At 31.3% G+C, this 19,915-nt stretch overlaps 1 protein-coding gene across 3 annotated transcripts in view; it reads left to right on the top strand.

The window, feature by feature from the left end:
• Nucleotides 1–7,364: 7,364 nt before the first annotated feature.
• The window catches only part of LOC118200307 (fibroblast growth factor receptor 3-like), a 142,524-nt gene continuing 129,973 nt past the window's right edge, over nt 7,365–19,915 (top strand). For all 3 annotated transcript variants that reach the window (XM_085809556.1, XM_085809555.1, XM_085809557.1), the window contains exon 1: nt 7,365–7,646. The gene's annotated coding sequence lies outside the window, so the exon portion shown is untranslated. The remainder of the gene's footprint in view (nt 7,647–19,915) is intronic.

The raw sequence follows: 19,915 nt of genomic DNA on the forward strand, positions 1-19,915 counted from the left end.
TTTTAAGGAGTTTATTTCTTCTTCCATCGCCTTCATTTAAGCTTTCTGTTCCCGTTTTATTAAGCTTAGAATTTCTTCAAAGCTTTGTGGATCTTTATTTTGAGATAATGTTGATTCTTTGTCTTATGGTTTGTAGGAGAATCTTTCCTGCGGAATCCCTTTGATTGATCTGCTAGAAACCCTTCTTTCTACATTTTCTTCAAATTTAATTAATTCTTCAAATCCTTTTGAATCTTCTGTCAAAACATCGCCATGAGACATTTCTTCATAGTTTTGAGAGTTGTCGAAATGAATTAATTCCGAATCTTCAGCATTATTTTCTACATGTTTGTCAGATACAGGCAAGTTTTCTGAAAATTTAACAGTTCTATTTACTATTATTTTCCTTCCATCTAAGAAATGATGGGAGATTTTCCAGATCGGGCAAAATTCTGAATAAAATTACTAAATACTTCTCTCTAAGGCTAGGTTGGAATAAAACTGCCAAAGCTGAGATAAGAACGAGCTGCATCGCGCTAAACCAATAAAAATAGTTTCTACCGTATTTGAAGTTTCAGCAGTTGATGTAAATCTACTTCGGCATCTATATATGCTACCTCTTCTTCCTTTAAAAAATAATAGCTTACCATTGATAAGAGCGAGAAAACGAGCTTAGATTTAATTTAAAGTTAAATTATCATTAAATGTTATTACATTTCCGTACTCTGTGTGTGTGAAAGAGAGATGACTGTAAGTTTTAGAATACTTTAGTTTTTTGGTCAAGATAATATATTTCATAGGGAAATGAAAGAATTCATTACGTATGCAAAGTGACATTATAAGAAAAATAAACTGTTAAGGCTTTAAACCGATTGTTACGAATATGAATACCCAAATTAAAATAATTCTTCCGTCTAGAAGAAGCAGAAACTTTTTTTAAATGATTGCTTAAAACGCCATATTAAGGCTATGGAACATTCTATAAATCTCACGATTGATTTGTTATTAATTAATTTATTTTTTCCATCGAGATCATTTCTTAAACATACCATATTCAGGAAATGTGTTATTGTATTTCGTTATAAATAAGTGAAAAGGCTAATGTTGAAATAAAACCTAGATATTACACACAAAAATCATTAATAGATATAGTTGTTGGGGTTTTACTGATGAAAACAACAATATTCTTGCATCTTTTCTTTTATCCCCCATAAAGAGCGGATAGTTTAGTGCTATTATTAACAATTCATTCTTGTGACTAAAGAAGTCTAAATATTTTCCTCTTTCATTAGTCAATCAAGTTTAATAGCTTCAACAATTCCAGAAGAAATTAGGAATGAATACCATGTTTACTTGCATAATAGTCGCACGATTTTTTTTTTTTTTTTTTTGCCAGTTTTTTTATTGTGAAAGTCTGGGGGCGAATATTATGCGGGGAAATCTGCTAGACAGTATTGTACACTTTTGACGATTCTTTCTGCTTCCAAACGGGGGTGCGACCATTAAGCGAGGGCAAGTATTACAAGGAGTAAACGCGATAATTTCCGTTCTTCAAGCCATGCATTTTAAAAATTCTTGAAGCATAATTTTTTGTCGTCGCATTTTTTGGTTTACTTGATTCGGAAATAATTACAGAATTTTTTTCCTCCTGACAAAGCTTACAATTCTTTCTGTAGCAAGAACTGAGAAGATACTCTTTAATTCAAACTGCCGTAAATAAGACAGAAACCATTTATATACTATATGAACTGCTTACTATTTTAAAAAATATATTTATTTGAAATTTGAGTCAGTTTCTCTAATGAGAAAAATGACAATTCTGACTAGCTTAAAAATTTCATATGCGTGTGTATACTACTTCGTAATTTCGTATAGTGATAACGCTCCTCTGGCAGCAGTAGGAACCATCAAATTTTTTAATCGAATAAGGAAAAGTAAACAAACAAGTGAATTAACAGAAAAAGAAAAAAAGAATGTAAGTAAGATACATGCGGTAATAACTTTCTAGGTGCTTAGTTGTAAGTAGGTTTAAAAGGAATTCCGAAATTTAAAATTTTTAATTCCTAAGCACTAATATTATTTCGAGAGCGCTTACGTCAACTGTTCCTGATCTGTGTCTGTTTATTTCTTTGAATAATAAATACTGCAAGTAGCTGCATAAATATTTTTAAGGAATAAGTTTACCATATTCATTCATTAGATTATTTGAATAAAGGCAATATAATAAAAAATATATTCTACAAAGTCTGTATTAGTAACTGATTGAGAATTTAGAAGGTTTCTTTTAATTAACATATTATTTCATATGTTAAATCTTTTCTGAACTTCTACTGTTTAGTGTACTCCATCAGAAAAGGCAAATTAAGTGAGTTTAACTAACGAGAGAGAATCTAAGTTTAGAGAGTTAATTCTCTCTGTAAACCAGAATATGCAACCAAAGCATCAAAGTTTAGAGAGAGAGTTTGCTAACTTAGGCTCGAAGGTCTGAAACTTAAGCATTCTCCATACAAAATGAAATATAAATCACTCGAGTAAATTGTATAAAAGTAAGTTGTATTTCGTCGAAGTATGCTTTGGAGTGTTTTACATTTTCCTTTACGTGGATTTCGTAACCTTGTAACATAACTTAACTGATCTAAACTGCTGGCATAGGAAATTTGTATGGTTCTTTAGAAGAGTTCTGAGATTCTCTTTAAAGTTTTTATGAATTTTGATTTCTAAAGAACCGCTTTGAAACTTTTGAAATCGTCCTTTTCCCATTCCTTTGCTTAGAAAGAAAATCATGAAAAAGGTCATCAATCAAGAGGAAACTGTCCGCGCCTGGGAAGGGAATATAGAAAGTCGTAAGCAGCTAGGGACGAAATTTCGGGACGGGTGTAAAATATGCCGGTTTTTCAGCCAATCACAATGCAGCAAATCCTATCTGGCTTTGTAATGCAACTTCACAGAAGTGGCTTCGTAAACCAATTAGAAGGGCCCCTTTGTTCAGTGTCGTTTTTAAATCACGAAACGAAACTTTAAAAATAGAACAAAAAATGGCTATTAACTTCGTTCAGAAAGCAGTTGAATGAATATCGAATTCATATCTTGAATGAATTGAATTAATACCTTGAAAGAATTCATACCTTGAATTTTTTCTCTCCCATACGATTCAAATTTATCAAAATTTCATCTAAAAATATTATGTTATTTATTTTATGTAGCTTTCTCTTTTCTAACTAATGATGAACAACGAAAAGAATGAAGAATTCTTGAGGAAAAAAAAATATGGAGGGGGAAATGAAAGTTGTTTTCAATTTACAAAAGGCTTAAACTGCAAAAATCCGAGCCTTTTCTTTAGAATAACAAAGTAACAGTGGTATAAAAAACAAAATATTCAATGTTAAACTTGTTTCTTCTACGCTTAAATAGCAGTTGTGAATTATTCAATAAATGTGGCTATCTTTTTTTTTTCCAAGCCCAGTATCAAATAATTCTGAGTAGGCTATGAAAATATAATGCTCAAGTCATTCCTGACTTTAATGATGATTATACAATTTTTTAGTCAATGTGTCTTTGCTATTTTTGGCTATATGTTGGCATTCTGCTTAGAGCAATTATGAATAATAGTATTATGAAAAGGCTACAAAAATCTTCAAATGGTTAGCTATAACTTTTCTTTTCAGCTCGCAGTTGCTTCCTTTGATAAGATTACCTTCACAATCCAATGCTAATATTTAACTTATCTATTTCATAAGAAAGGAATTATAATGTTCCCCTTGCATGCTGTTGTGTTGTAAATGGTTATGATATCCAGCTGGTACTGGAAGTTGTTTTTCATACTTCGAAAAGCTTAATAGTCTTTACAGTGGTTCGTGATTCAAAATGTTTCGGGAGATAATTCTTCACCATCTGGATTTGGTTGACTGGGTCTTGTGCCTTTCACCAAATTGTCCTTTAAGTGGAGGGGAATTATAATTATCCCATTTCCCGGTGCGTAATCACGTGGTAAGTCAATGGTCTGAAAGTGGCGGTTCCCCGAAGCAATTTAATGCAGCCTGTGAATAAATTTCAATTATATATTTATTACAAATAAGATGTTGCAAAGATTTCAAGATTTTATTTATTTGAAGTTAAATTTACGTTATTTTCATCACCATTAAAAACAAAGGTAAACCGCACATTAGAAAATCTATTAGTTGTGCTAATTAATTTATAATGGGATTTAAATCTCATTTAAAGACTTGAAAATAGAGATTTTATTAACTGTTATTGGCAATTGTCAAAGAATTAATATGCCCAGTTTCGAATTTTTGCCCTAAGAATAGTCTCTTTGTTTGGGAATGCATTTATATGTGAACAGCTTTTTTTTTTCAGTTAAAATTAATAAAGAACAGTAAAAGCAGTAAATTAATAACAGTTAAAATTAATAAGGAAAGAACTCGATTTACCGATGAGCATCTACAATCCGTGATGGAGACAATTTCTAGTAATTTTTCTACAGTGCACGGACGTTATAATGGGCAGCTACGGTCCGTGAGATGAAGATAATTTTTAGAAATTTTTCTCCAGTTCACGGACATTCTACAAATAAATTTATAATTATTTACATATGCATTTAGATTCTTATGTCGAAGAAAAAATTAATTAATAAAAGAAAGAGACTATGTTATTTTTTATTAATTCTTAAATTTTGTCCCATTTGAAAAGTTTTCTCTGAAAAACTTAGAAATTTTTCTTAATTTATTTATTTTTAGTTTAAATTAAAGTAAGCTATTTAATGATTAATTAAACATATTAGAATTATTTGAAATGACTCCCAGTCTGAAATATTAATATATTTAACTGTCGGTATGTTTTAATTACAAAAATGTGACTAACAAAAATATCTTGTAGGTACCAAACTTTAGATTTGAGATTGAAAATAAGTGCAAATTTTAACTTTTCCCTTTGCGCTATTAGTATTATTGTTTATGCATATTTTGATAAATGTTTAGTTTGCAAAATTTAAACTTTAGTCTTTTTTGATGATAAAAAATTTCATTTTGCTAAAAAACATCGGGTCCATCAACTGTTTTCAGATCGTGCATTTGGCCCTCATGCAACTTGAGTTTGAGACCACTGGTATAAATGTTGAGAACGATCAGTAAATAAGTTAAAGATCCGTGTTTAAAATTCCGCAGAGGACATAGCTAATTTTTCACCTTGTCTGCAGGATGACGAGTTAGAACTCGGATTTGTTCGAGTGGGACTCGGGCTTCTTTCCAGTCGCTTTTTGAATAGAGGAAAATCTAAGGAATTACTGCGTCGTAAGTGATTAATACATTCAGCTGTCATTGGTAGATTGATAGTTCTAGTACCGACAAAGACACTGTGGAATTTTATGTTTCCTGTTTCGAAAAGCGTAATAAAGTGTTACAAACTGTATTATTAGAATTTGACATTCCTCACCTTTTAACATCACTTCTTCTCCAATACCAACTAATGTTCCGTTGTATGTGTTTCCTTTCATAAGAATATAAGACGTAAAGTTTCAAAATAAATTTCTGGGTAATGTGAAATTTTGTTGCATAAATTTGGGAAACAATTCTATGAGCTTACTAAAATATATTCAGATTTCTCTTTCATTCCTTCATCTCTGTTAAAAAAATGATAAAAGGCGGAACATAGAGAGAAAACCAAAATACTGCCGAATGATTAACGATGTGCAGAAATACCGTTAATCATTCAGCGGCAGATAAATTGGAAAAGTGATAAAAGTGATCACCGCACATAAGAACATTCCTGCTACCCAAAAGAAAATACGCTTTATTTACTTCTTTTTTAAACAAGTTCATATTTCGCAAATTAAATACGAAAATAAATAAATAAAAATTGAAAAAAATTCTAAAAGCTTTCGGATTTTATATTACGCCAAAGGGGGCCCTTTTTTTAGCGTTTTGTGTGTTATCTTTATTTATTAAACATCATGTTCTTCGTACTTAGACTGTTAAATTCAATTCAACAGAAATTCAATTCACAAACTGTAAAATTCAATTCACAGAATATTTAAAAGAGCATATCTTTAGAATTTTGGATACACAGTCTCGCGAGCTAGAGATAATTTTTTTCCCGTACAGTCTTGCCATTGCTCGCTTTAAAATCGTTGAATTTGTTAATCGAAAATTCGTTAAAGTGTTACAAAATATGAAATCGACAATAAAAAAAAATTCCAAATTTCAAATCAGGGCATCCAGAAGGCCATATTCGGTGGAGGATTACGTTACTCAAAATTTGATGGTAACGTTGTTTTATCACAATGCGAGAAACATACATACGTTTATGCAGATTCTTCATTATTTAATTTCTTTATATATAATACAATGCTCAAATATTTGGTGGCAACAATTTAAAAAGCGATTTGCTGTTTATAGTGAATCAACGCAAAATGTCAAACCGAAATTAATAGCCCTTCTCGGCAAATTGCTTTTTGGGCTAATAAGAAAAACTTATTTATTATTCATAAATGTGGATGTGGTAGTTGATAATGAATTTTCCTAATGAAAATAAATTCTTTTATATTACAAACTAATATTGTATGGTAATATTAGTTCATAATTATCGAAGGAAACAGCTTTTTCTCTAATTATCGTATTTCTGGTATACTTTTTCTCCTCACGTACTTTTCCCTCTAGTTTTTTCAACATATGTTTTAGAAACTTTCGATTTAGGGTTATAAGGTATTTCTCCCACCTTTTTAGCGTGCCTTCATAGTCTAGTGGTTCTGCACACTGGGCCGGTATTCCAGAGGTCCGTGGTTCGGTTACCCGGCGAAGGCGGTTGCTAATTTTTCATCTCTCCGGCTTTTCCAATTATCCTAATGCCTCTACAGGGAAAAAATGTAAAATGTATCTACAGATATAGAAAAATATTTTGTGTACGTAAAAAGAATATTATTGAAATTGACAAATACTTAATACATTAACATTTGTGTGTCTTAACGTATACATTTTAGTGCGCTATGTTCTTCATTAAAACTATGTTTATCATTAACATGTGTTGCACTTATCAAGCTTCAGAGAAAAAGTGCATACCGCATGTTTTTCCCCTCCGGATTTTCAAGCAGTAAAATTAATAGCAAAAGGCGGATATACGAGTAAATACGGTATATAGAATGTACTTCCATCCCTTTTGCTCATAAACTGAATTTAATCAATTCTGTTTTCTACAAAATGAAAGGAGAGGAAGGATAGCCTCAGACAGGTGAATCATCTTCATTTACTGATACTGCTTCTGTCAAAAACAAGAAACCGCGAAGGAGGAGCGGCTAAGGAGCGATTCTGCGCCAAATGTAGTCGGTAGCTGCATGGTTGGCTGAATCGGTTGGACCCAAGGACCTAAAGAAGGAGGAGCTCCAAAATCCACGTTCCCCATCCTCCTCACACAGTTGCTAGCGGTGCTTCAATATTGACGTGTGTTTGGAGTTTGCTTGCTTGTTTTAAAACCACTTGACGCAATTTCGGTAGATCCGGTATTGATTTGTAATAATTTGCAAACAATTATTGAAAAGAAAAAAAATAACAATCCGAAACTGGACGGAAACTTTATTTCAGAAAAATCACCAGAACTTTATTGCTGAGAGACGTCTTGACATAATAAGACATCTTGAAGACTTATCAAATGACATTTTTGTGTTTTTGTATAAGCAGGTAAAACTCCTACTATTAATTTACTTAGTCATTTAGCACATTTTGTTGTGAATTAGTGTAGATTACTTTTTGTAGTGATAATAATGCCTAATAACCGAATTCTTTTGCGGGGAGAATAATGCTAAATGTTATTATTTCTACCAGTCTTCATAAAATTTTAATTAAACACCATGTTTTTTGGTAACATGGGATATAAAACATGAATTTAAATGGAATATTACAGAAATTTTCATGAATTTTTTAAATATAGGCAATATTTAGAAAAATTTTAGTGAAAATTTTCATTTACGCCATATCTCCTATAATAGATTCTAATAATTATACTTCAATAATCTTTACACAGTATATAAATAACATACTTACCTGTGTTCTGTAGCAAAAGATTTGCTGTACTGATAAAAAATTTTTAAATATTCCAAACTTGGTAAAAAAAACAAAATCCTCTTTTTTCAAAATACTGTCAATAAAATCAATCAATAAATACAAAGAGGTCAGATTTTGCTACAGAACATACTAAAGATGAATAAGACATTTTGGCAAAATTTCATTTGTATATTCTAAATACATTTTGAGAAATGAATGTAATCGCAATCAAAAGTAACGAAAAACACAGTTTCTCAGAAAATGCATTTAAAGATTTTAATACAGCTCAAAAAATTTTGTAGCCACTTTAAACCTTTAAAACTCGCCATGTTTGTATGTTAGACCCTCTTTTGCTTAATTGTTAACTAATTTTGACTTTCTTTCAGCTTTTTTCTGGATAACTCTGTTGCTTGTAGGGATTGGAGTTTCAATTTCGGAATTCGCTGTTTGTCATTTCCCATGTAGCTTTCAAACATAATAGGATTAATATCTATTTCTAGATACCTGAAAACAGGTAAAAGTCTTAAAATCCTGGATTAAATAATAATGCAGCAATATGTGCACCTAAAAGCAATGTTTTCAGTTGGACAAAAATTTCTTTTGGTAAAATAGTCCGCTAAAGGTTATTAAAACACTCATTATTGTTCTGAATCTTCCCATGTAGCTATTTTATAAGCGTATTCTTGTCACACAGTGAAAGATATGTTTTTTATATTGTGTAATAATTAAAACTTAACAGTAATTAAATAATTATATCGTAATTAAACTCTTTAAACTTATTGTTTACATTTTTACGTCTCTTTATATGCCAACTTCCGGCATCCGAAACTTGGTTTTCCATCATCATTCGGTTTGTTATTTATACTATTCTAGTTAGCGTAAAAACAAAAATAAACCATTTTTGGAAACCTAAACATGTGGCCTATCAAATGAATAAATAAAAAAAATTCGAAAATTTTCACCAAACCGACGATTTTAGGGTAGAATATTTAAGAAAGAAATAATTTCAGACCAGTATTTTTTTAATTGTTTTAATATTGCTTATGATATTTATATAAATAATATAGATATAAACGCCCTAAAATATGCATTAATCTTGAAAATATTAGAGTGATGTTTTTAAAGCTGAAGAATTTATTCCTGGAAGCCAAAAAATTTCAAATTCAGCAAGTGTTTGTATTTACAATGGGGTAGAATCTATGCTATGAGAAAGAAAATATATCGACTTTTTTTTATATTGGAGATTTTATTTTAAAAAACTTAAAATTTAAACTTCGCTAATGATATTTGTAATTTCACTTTTCAAGCCGAAAAAGTATTTAAGAATTTTTCGTACACCTAGTACAGTCAAGATTTAGGATTTCTGAACATTGTTTCAAAGCCTTTGCAATCTGAAACCGTACATCTATTATTAGCATATGGATTACTAGAGAATGCCTTGCTTATTGATTACCGGAATGCGAAGAAAATTTGGAGATCTTTTTTCTATCGTTTCAGAGATCTTTGATGTTTGGGGAATAGTTCAAAGAATTTTTGTCGGAGTAGGGTTAGGAAAGTGAAACAAATATGAGGAATTATGCGAAATTGAGTGATTAAAAGATTTAGAATCTTCTTTTAGAGTAATTGTGTTTTTTCCAATGATAGTTACTTTATGCACTCAATTTCGTCATCGTATGAAGAATGTTCTTGATGCTTACCAAGTATAATAATTCAATTCGAATTTCTTACGAAAACAAATGAAAAAGAGATCTACCACAAAGTAGATGATTTTGTGCGAAAGTTTCCCGATGATGTGTCATCAGCATTTCGTCCCAGTTACAAGTTAAAGCGGCATTTAAAGAGAAGCTTGAAAAAATTAATAACGTCAGATGATTAGCAGAATTTATAATTACAAATCAGGTTTCTATTTTATCGAGATTTCTTGATGTATTCCCAGCATGCATCATATGCTAAACGGTTCCTGTGATGTAGCTGGCATAATCATCAAATTGGAATTAACAAAAAAATTATTTGCGGAATAGTATGGAATAGGAAAGGCTAACCTGTTTAGCTATAGTTTCAGTTGAGATTAATCGAGCCCCAAAATTAACCTTGATAAAATAATTAATGAGGTTGCTTCCTTAACAGCTAGAAGACATAGATTTTTTATAATCCAAGTGTAGAAAAAAAGTATACTGAATAATTTACTTGTAAATATTTTACCTTAATTTTATTGCGTTTGTTTCATATTACCTTCTGTATAACGTTAAAGTTAAATAGCTTCGGATATCACATTCTTTTTGACTTCACAGAATTAAAGGATTCAAAAACCAAATATAACAACACCTATCAAGGAGACATTTATGAAAAAAAAATCTTTCATTCGATTAAAGTGTATGAAGCTACTTTAATAATTAAGAAAATCATCAACCGTACTAAAAAAATTATCATACTCATATTATACTCATTATCATCTATTGCCCGGGCTTCTAGGTCTCTAGTTACGGCCCGTAATAACAATAATAATGTTTCCATAATAAACAATCTTGCACAATTTTTAGAATGGATCTGGTTAAAGATTTTAAAATAACTACTATTGTCTTTATCACAGAAGCTTTATTGATTTTGTGCCATGAATAAACAAGGTAATCAAGTCATCCTGAAGGAAGTATCATATTTATTGTTTTATTCCGTTTAATTTAGTATAAAAGTTATCTTCCCAAAACTGTAGGCAGTCACTGATTTGCAATGAAAGATCTTCAGATTTCTAGTATCTTTGAAATCCTGTGCTTTTACCATTACATATTTTATACTCATTAAATGTGCAACGAGGTTTTTCTTTTTAATTTTAACTTTTAAAATGGAAAATTAGATATTTACCATTAAGATTTTGAAATTTAATCAACATTTTAACTTTTTTCATTTATTGTAGGTACAGCAAATGAAATTTTTTAATAACAAAATATTTACTAAAAGTTATAAAATGATATAACAGAAAAGTTAAAATTTTGTAAGAAATTTGGGAAACTGAAAATGTACAACGGAATCTTGCTTAAGCTTCACTAGTACAGAATCATCTTTTTAGTCTAATCTTGATGTATCTAATGATTTTATGTTTCCTCTAATTTCTTCAAGTTTCGCTGAGAACAAGGTACATTTTTATGTATTAGCTGAGAATAATTTGTGCTTAATATTCATTAAAGCTAAACCCGAAAAAATGTTTAAATGTGTTTACCTTTTCAGTTGGGATGAGAAGTTACATAAGATCTGTTACAATGATTTTTAAGCGCACTTTTTCTTAACGCGAGATTTTCGATGATATAGTTTGAACTATATAATCATCATGTATATTTTTAAATTCCTACTATATAATTGTTATATTGCCATATATAATTGGAACAGTCGCACTCTATATAGCAATGCAGATTTTTGATAGTATAATTTTGAAAAGTCACAGTATATAGAAAACACGGTATTAAAATAAAAATGAACAAAAAAATTGTGCATTGCAATTAAAGGCAAATTGCTTTTTGCTTTATACCGAACATAGTAAATAAACAAACACTTACATATATACTTATTATATAACATACGTTGTAGAGTCATTAGTTTTTTTTTTTCGGGGGGGGAAAGCAGGAGACGCGCGAAAAGTTTGCAGGCCCATCGCCTTGACTCGAACCCTATGCTTTCAATTACACCGCGAAGGTATGCGGAAAGTATGGAGAAAATACCTTATGACGTTTTAGATTAATTAAGATTTCTTCTTCGAAAACTTAATGATCAAATTGTTTTCTCGAGATATTTTTATAAAAATGTCTAATTTTTGAAACAATATTTTGTACATTTTTAAACATTTCGTGCATTTCGTGCCGCCAGTAGCTTGCAAATTTGCTCGCTTTGTTCCAGCTGTCGTCACATAAAGTGCCACTACGAGCGCCGGCGTGTTTCTCTTGCCTCTTAATATGAATGTGTTTGCTGATTGCAGATAATTCAGGGTAAGTAACATAGTACTAAAATTAAACCGTCATAACATATTTGTGAGAAGAAAAAGAAAGTGCTAAAGCCCAAGATTCAAGATGTTAAACTTAAGATCTTGGGTTCCAAACTCAGCAGTACTAGCTTTTTAGCCTTCTTTGTAGTACGAAGCTCTTGAGGAGGTCAGGATGTACAAGCCAGTATCCCTTTCGATAATTTTTCCTCATTTATATTAAAGAGAATATTTTTTCATTTGACGTCTGATGTTCCTTCTTCCTTTTTCATATATTTATTGCTGTTATAATTATTATCAGTATTATTTGGCTGGGTGTTAACTGAATCAGTACAAGCATTTCGAAACAGATCTATGTAACACTTGATAGCTTCATCTCAATTAACATCTGTTGTATTATTGTCATCTTGATAAAAATAATTTTAGAATCTATTTCTTGAATTCAAGAATATTTGCATGTTTACACTGGTTTTTTTTAATGGTGCATGTAATGAAATATGACGCTTTAGGGCGGGTATTTGGAAAGCTGTTGTTATCTATCCCAAAGGATACAAAAGATAATCAGCATCTGTTCTTGCTTTACTACTAATTTGGTAACGATAATTTCAGAATCTATTCCTTGAGTTCAAAAATGTCTATGTTTAAGCTGGTTTGGTTGATGACACATGCTAGCATGGCATATAATACTTTAATGGCAGGTATCTTACTTTTGCAGAAATGTTATATTTACTATAAGGAGGGTCACCAACGGCCGAGCGGTAAAATCGTTGAACTCTGGTAGTTCCGACCTGGGTTCGATTTTAAGGGAACAGGCTAGCTGCATGGGCATTTTCGTGGTTTTCCCCAAGTGTAACGTGTATACAAAGCCAGGTGACCACGAAGTGAAGTTTTCCACGAAGCCCATCCTTCCCCTTAGGCAGCTATCCTGGAGTGCTTTGCCATTATCAGCTAAACCAAACCAATTTTTAGTATAAGAATTTTCTTTTAAAAAATGTGCACCTGAAAATGCTGTTTTAAAATGAAACCGAAGATGCAAAATTCAGCGTCACTTGGATGTGACATTTTCTGCAAATTGTAATTTAGAAATTTCAAAGGAATCTTTAAATTTGCTGCAGTTGTGTTGCTATTAATCTGAAACAAATTAAGTACTCCTATCTGAAAAACCATATATCTGGCGCGAAATAAAAGTTTGAGTTCTTACATTTTGCTGAAACGTTTAAAGAGATTTGATGTGTAATCACTTACACAATTAAGTTATTTTGATAAAATAAGTTTTAACATAAATGTACCAAAAGACTGAAGGAACTGGAATACAGCTCCAGGAAGTCAAGTTATAAAACAACTAGTGATAAATAGTTACTGTGGAATTGCTTTATCATGAATCATTCATCAGTTTCTCATTTATATAACTAGAAAAACTGATTTCACAGAATCAAATTCCAAAGCATTTAATGATAAGTAGTTTAGCTGTTACGGTGAAATACCGAAATCTGGAGAATGTCGACTTTCACCGGTGAATGTCAACATTACATAGTCTCTTGGTGTATGTCCGAAATATTTTCCAAATACTCTTATTTCTGACTTAACCGGTCAATGTCGACATTCACCATGTACTAATGGTGAATGTTGAACATATAACAATATTATATTTTCTTTTCCGTAATTCAGTCGCGAATAAACGCACTTGAGACTTGAAATATGAACTTAAGAACATGAGAACCTAAAACACACAATACATTCAAAATGAGAAAGGAAAATAATAGAAGTTAAAAACTTACTTAATTATACAGTACGTTCTAAATGAGAAAATAAAATAACAGTAATAAAAAACTTACTAAATTATGCGATTCAAATCTTATTTATTGCAACAACTTAAACTATTATGGCACTTTATGACCTATCTTTTCGACTTTCACCAGAGCATATCTGTGATTGTCGACATACACCGGTGAGGGTCCGAATATACAAGAATGTAGTGAAATATTCGGTCTTTCACCGACGTATTTGGTGAATGTTGATATTCTCCGGTTAAAGTCGACATTCCCCAATTTCGGTCTTTCACGGTAACATAGCTACTGTTTCTTTGTAATGAATTTTAATTTTTATTCATTTATATAACTAGAAGATGTGAATGCTGTTAAATAGGAACTTTTTAGTTTCTTAGGTGGAGTGGTACTTCGGACCAAAGACCTTGTGCGTTGGCTTACGGAGTACCTTTGCTTAATTAAGCAATTAACTCCACATCATTGTTAAGAAGTACGAAATGAATCAGAGTGAGCAATAGCTGAATTAAAAAAAAAAAAAAAAGAGAACCGCTTCGGGTTTAAAGATCCAAGAGATGAATAAGAAGTTGGTACTTCGGTAAACGTCATTAAACTGTTTCAGATCCTTGGATGTATACCAGATGAATTTTTCCATTAAAAAATTAATTAATTAATTCGTTCGTATAAAAAATACTATTATAATAATTATAGCACTGTTTAATACTAAAGTTCTAATGCAGTGGGTACACAACTGAAGCACTGCAGTTGATACTGGATATAAATGATTTTCTGCCATTCAAATCAAAAGCAACTTTCCAACATGCTAAAAGGTCTCTGATCTTTAGTAATCAGTTTCACCCTCCAACCTCCTTTGCAATGTTAGCCCATTTATTAGCGTCCTTACTTTTCACAACCATTGACACCCTTGAACTGGGCATACGGTATGCAACAAACAAGTCCCGGATAACCACGCCATCTTCAAATATTTCAACAATCTGTTCATTCACTCCCTGGTGATCCTAACAATTTTCTTTGTTGTTTGACTCTTTTCATTAATTTTCTTAAAACATATTAGTGACGAATTTATAAAACTTTTACGCAGGAAAAAAAAATCCCAAATAACTTGGAAAAATTCAAAGTAATAGCACATGTTAATTACTTAACACTAGCAGCAGGCATAATGACGCTCATGGGCAGTCGTAGCATTGTCTCCGAAGAGGTAAACTGTAGTGAGCGCAGCCGTGACTCATCGAACTCGAGTCTTGTTTCAAAGAAATATAGTATCGCAAGTAAAAATTTTCGCGTCCAAACACGACGTATATCAAATTGAACGTATTTCAAAGCAGACGTATACCGAGGTACTACTGTAAATTGAATGATGCGCTAAAATCTAAATTTAATTTGTGTTTAGTTAGTGAAAAATAAACTACATAAACTATTGCAGAACGAAACACAATTCTTAACTCTATTGATTTTTCAGTTACCTGTTCAAAATCAGGAAATACATAAAAAGTTGGCACTCAGTTTGAAAATTTTAACCCATTTTGAAGAATAATGCTAATTGTAAACATAATAAATAGAATTTCGAAGATATCGTAAGAAATTCAGAACTTTTTACAGGTTTGAAATGTCAGCATTACTTTCGAAATTAAGATAAAATGATTTACAGAAAGAAAGTTGCCAAAAAAGCAGGACTTTTGCACCAAGCTGTGAAATAAAAATTAAGATTTTTAACATCATTTGCGTTGTACTCTAATCATTATGTATCTTTTCGTTAAGATTTTAACAGTACGAAGTACGGCACTTTAATTTATTATCTTTTACTGCAGCAGTATTTAGAAACGATAGTGTGGAAATAAGAAATGCAGCCAGTACTGAATTATATTTACTGTTACTGAATTACATTAATATTCTGAAATGCCTTTAAAGCAATTCAGATTTATGATTAATATGCTGATGAACTTTTTTTTTTAATTGAGAAAACAGTTACAAAACTCCTCGTGTCCCACGAAATATTCCACTAGGTTTACAGATTAAAGTAAATAACTCACAAGGAATAAAAACATAAAATCTAGGCCTGGAGAGAGAGCAAATAAAAAAAATATATATATATAAAATACAAATACTATAATAATAAAAATACTAAAATATACCATGAATAATCAAACGATGTTAATACTCTTACAAAAGAAAATAAATCAACTTAAAATAATAAAAATGAAATAATACTTAAAAATAATACTGATACAAATAAAAATAATACATCAACAGCCCAAATCATGCTATAATATCCTATCTCAAAAATTTCAAAAAAAAAAAAAAAAAAAAAAAAAAAAAAGAGAGAGAGAGTGAGAGAAACCATTGACTTAGGTTAGCATGCTTTAAACTTGCCTTTAGCTAGGTAGTGCTTTGTGCACTACGCTCGTTTAGGGCGAGCATACAATGAGATCGATCAGCTCTCCAGAAATCTGTAGTATTAAGAGGAAAAAAGTCTGCTTGTTCGTCGCATTTCGGAAAGACGATGGCATCTAATGCCACCAAATTTTGAACACACGTAATCTTACTTCCGAATATGTACACTTCAAAGCCCGAATTTTGAATCTGCAATGCATTTTTTATTTATGTTTTATATGGATTTAATGAATTTTTGATTAACATACTCAGTGATTTAGTTTTTTTTGTCTTTCTCGCGCCAATGTGTAACCATTTCACAAAGTGTAAAATATTTATCCTTCAAATTTAATCAACAAACTCACTGTGCTGTCAAAAGTGAAATACACTAAATTTTCAAACGCCAGGTGTGGCCCACCAGCGGCCGAGCGGGAAGGACGCTGAACACTGGGTAGTTCGGTCCGAGGTTCGAATCCCGCGAACGGGCTGGCTGCATGGGCGTTTTCGTGGTTTTTTTCCCCATGTGTAACGTGTATATGAGCCAGTTCCCCTTAGAAAGTCCTCCACGAAGGCATCCTTCCTTTTAGGCGAATAGCCCTTGTGTGCTTTGCCATAATTAAATAATCCAATCAAGCGCCAGTGTGTTGCCTTTTGCCAAGGAATAGGATATTTAATTTAACATTTAGGTTTAATCTGTTATAAATTAATAAACTAAGCGATTTAAAAAGTAATAAATGCCACTCTTATTTTATTTAGTTTACTTTATTACTTATTTTACTGTGTGGCTTGTTAAATTAAATCAATGCTGAAAAAGCGAACAACAATGACGGCTAGAATAATAAATAGGTTAATAAAAGTGAACTAAGAACTTTCACAGTTTGTTGCCAAGGCAGAGCTTTTACAACAGTGTCTCGGAGGAAAAGTGATGGCACCTTTGACTAGATCAGTTCCCTTAAATGTGTCGGCACCATTATTCTATGGCACCGCTATTCAAGTAAAGTTCAATTTGCTATCCTTTTTGTTAAAACAGGAGAAAATCATTTTTATAGTCGTGCCATAGTAATATAAGGCATGTTATGAAAACTGTGTTTTTGAAATAAAAATTAATCATCATGAAGTTGCCAGCAATTTATGCTGAGATACCGCTGTGAAGGTTGCTGAATTGACTGACTTGTATAAATGTATAGGCATCTTTATGACCAGACACTGTGCTATGCATCGATCACAACATTGCTTCAACTGCTTAATACTCAAAAAGTAATTAATTGCTTATCAAAGCAAAATTCTTTCAAGAAACTCTACGAGGATATATTTTTGTAAAGAACCTTTTCGTACAACAGGTAGATTTCAGTACAGCTTTAAATAGAAAGGACTGCTTTCTGTTGATACAAATTATATATAAAAAAAAAAGACAGAGTATCGCAGAAAAGAGGGAAAAAATTAATGATAAACCTAACCATCTTTTAGAATTTTTAAATTTAAAAGAAGAATATTTTGAAACGAAAAATAGAATTTTATAATGTCTCTAAAACCTTCATATGGTTAAGATTATTGCCTCACACATTATTATAGAGTGATAAAGCAACCTTGTCTATGTAAACCGATTTAACTAACTACACTAAAAAAGCTTTAAAACCTTATTACTTAAATGTATTTACAAAAACTGTGTCTAACGTAATTATAACAAAAAAAAATTGCTCCAGGGTATACTACCGCGTAATAATAAGGCAAAGTGTAGCATAGGAGTTCCCTGGTGGTGTATGAAATTTAAAAGGGGGTCAGTGATAATCAAGGGTTCGATAGCCGAATATGCATCGGCAATTGTTAGGCGTAAGAAAGATCCAATTGATTACAAAAAAAGGGGGTAAGATTCGTGATTAATTATTCATTGCTGTAAAAGCTGTATCCTACAGTAAGAAAGAAATCATTTAAAATAAATATAAAGGAAAATACACTAAAATTATTTAATTTATTCTTAAAATCAGTAACAGAATGTAATTAAATTTTTATATTTAGAGTTTTTATGTGTTATAAATTTAAATATTTTAAATTATAATTTGTAATATATTAAAAAAATTTATGTAATAATCTCAATATAAAGAGTAAAACGTAAGAACGTGAGATAACACACACACACACACAAAAAAAAAAAAAAAAAAAAAAAAAGAGGAGAACACAAAATTGAAACTAAAAAACAAGCTTAATATTTTTGAAGGAGGTAATTTAAAAGTTAAAATAAGCAATTTTATTTCAAATATTAAAAAAGAAAATTGCATCAATATATCAAGCGCAGCCATCACATTCATTAAAATCGAACTACTGTACAATTTGAATTTGTGCTTTTGTTTCTGAAAACCTCTTTATATTTGAAAATTAAAAACATTAGTAATGCAAATAATAATTGAACAAAAATCTAATAAATCATTTCGTTCTCAAAAATTTTTTCATATTCTTAATCTAATTGTTAGCTTTAAGTTATTTATGTGCAGTTATTAGAATTATGAATACGGTGTACACCGTATCCTATGGAGGGAAAAAAAAATCCTTTAAAAGGGGTCTATGCAAAAAATTTGAGAATGCCTGATCTAGCAAATTGTTTCAAAACTATTTGAAATGGTAATTGTGTTTATATCTAAGAATGGTCTTAAAACGATAGACTCTCCGTCTTTGTTTTCCAAAAGGTGAAATCCAAGCTGGATTGCCCAATTGCAAGAGCGTCCACCCTAAATCCCTAGGGCACAGTCTAACTTTTGTTAGAAAAGTTGACCCTTTTTCCGCCATGGCTTATGGCACAAAGGAATCTTCAACTTCTAGCCGTTCGTTAGTCATCAATGAATCCCCAGTTCTGTGATTAGTTTACTTGACCGGATATAGGGGTGAATCAGACAATGGCGTCAGAACGAGACTAAATTGTCTCCATGTGTTTGGGCATCTGGAAACTGATGGTTATGGGAACCAAAATTTGAGGGACGTTTCTGATAACGCTAATGATACCTGCAGGAATCATGGCATGTATTACCTCAATTTCAGGGTCATCTCTTGTTAAAGAAATTCGCTTAACGGTTTTCGCTTAATCGCATTTGCATGTGAAGTATTTTATTTCATGCGCATTGATTTGAATCCATGTTGCAAACAACCCAGTGGATTTCAGTTTCTGTTTAGCGGATAAACTAAAATGAAATTATGTATTATTTGCATGTAGAACTGTGGTGCAGAACATTCAACAAATGCCGTTATTTCCTGGCGTATTTCTCTCTCTCTCTCTTTTTTTTTTTTTTTTTTTTTTTTTTTGACTAATTTTATCGTCTTAAAATCGAAAAAAGGTATGATACGTGAATAATTTCATTTCTGAAGGACGCGGTTACAGTAAGAACATAACAAGTGAAAAGTAATCGAGTATAAACGGAAGGTAACTGTTACAATATTATTTCTTTAAAAGAAACATGCATTTCAATAAGAATACTTAGTAATTATTAACATTGTAATATCCAATAAAGATAGCTTCATTTCTACTTCCTTGCAATTAGAATCTTGCCCATTTTTATTATTATCTGTGCTACTCCTTACGACTCAAATCATCCGTAAATAATTAGAGAAGGTGAATATGCAGCTGACTGAGGGATATCGTAGACGGAATGTCAGTGTGCGTTTGCTTCACTGTGATTAGCCGGTTCTTACTAAGCTTGCACAAAGTTCAACTGTTAGAAAGGAAAGAGTGCCCCGACTTAACTACTAGAGTTCAACGACTTTAACGTTCAGCCGCTAGTTAGTCTGCCTGATGTGTG

Source organism: Stegodyphus dumicola, chromosome X2, assembly GCF_044657685.1.
Source record: "Stegodyphus dumicola isolate Sdum_Otavi_A_Nest chromosome X2, ASM4465768v1".
NCBI classification, from domain to species: Eukaryota; Metazoa; Arthropoda; class Arachnida; order Araneae; family Eresidae; genus Stegodyphus; species Stegodyphus dumicola.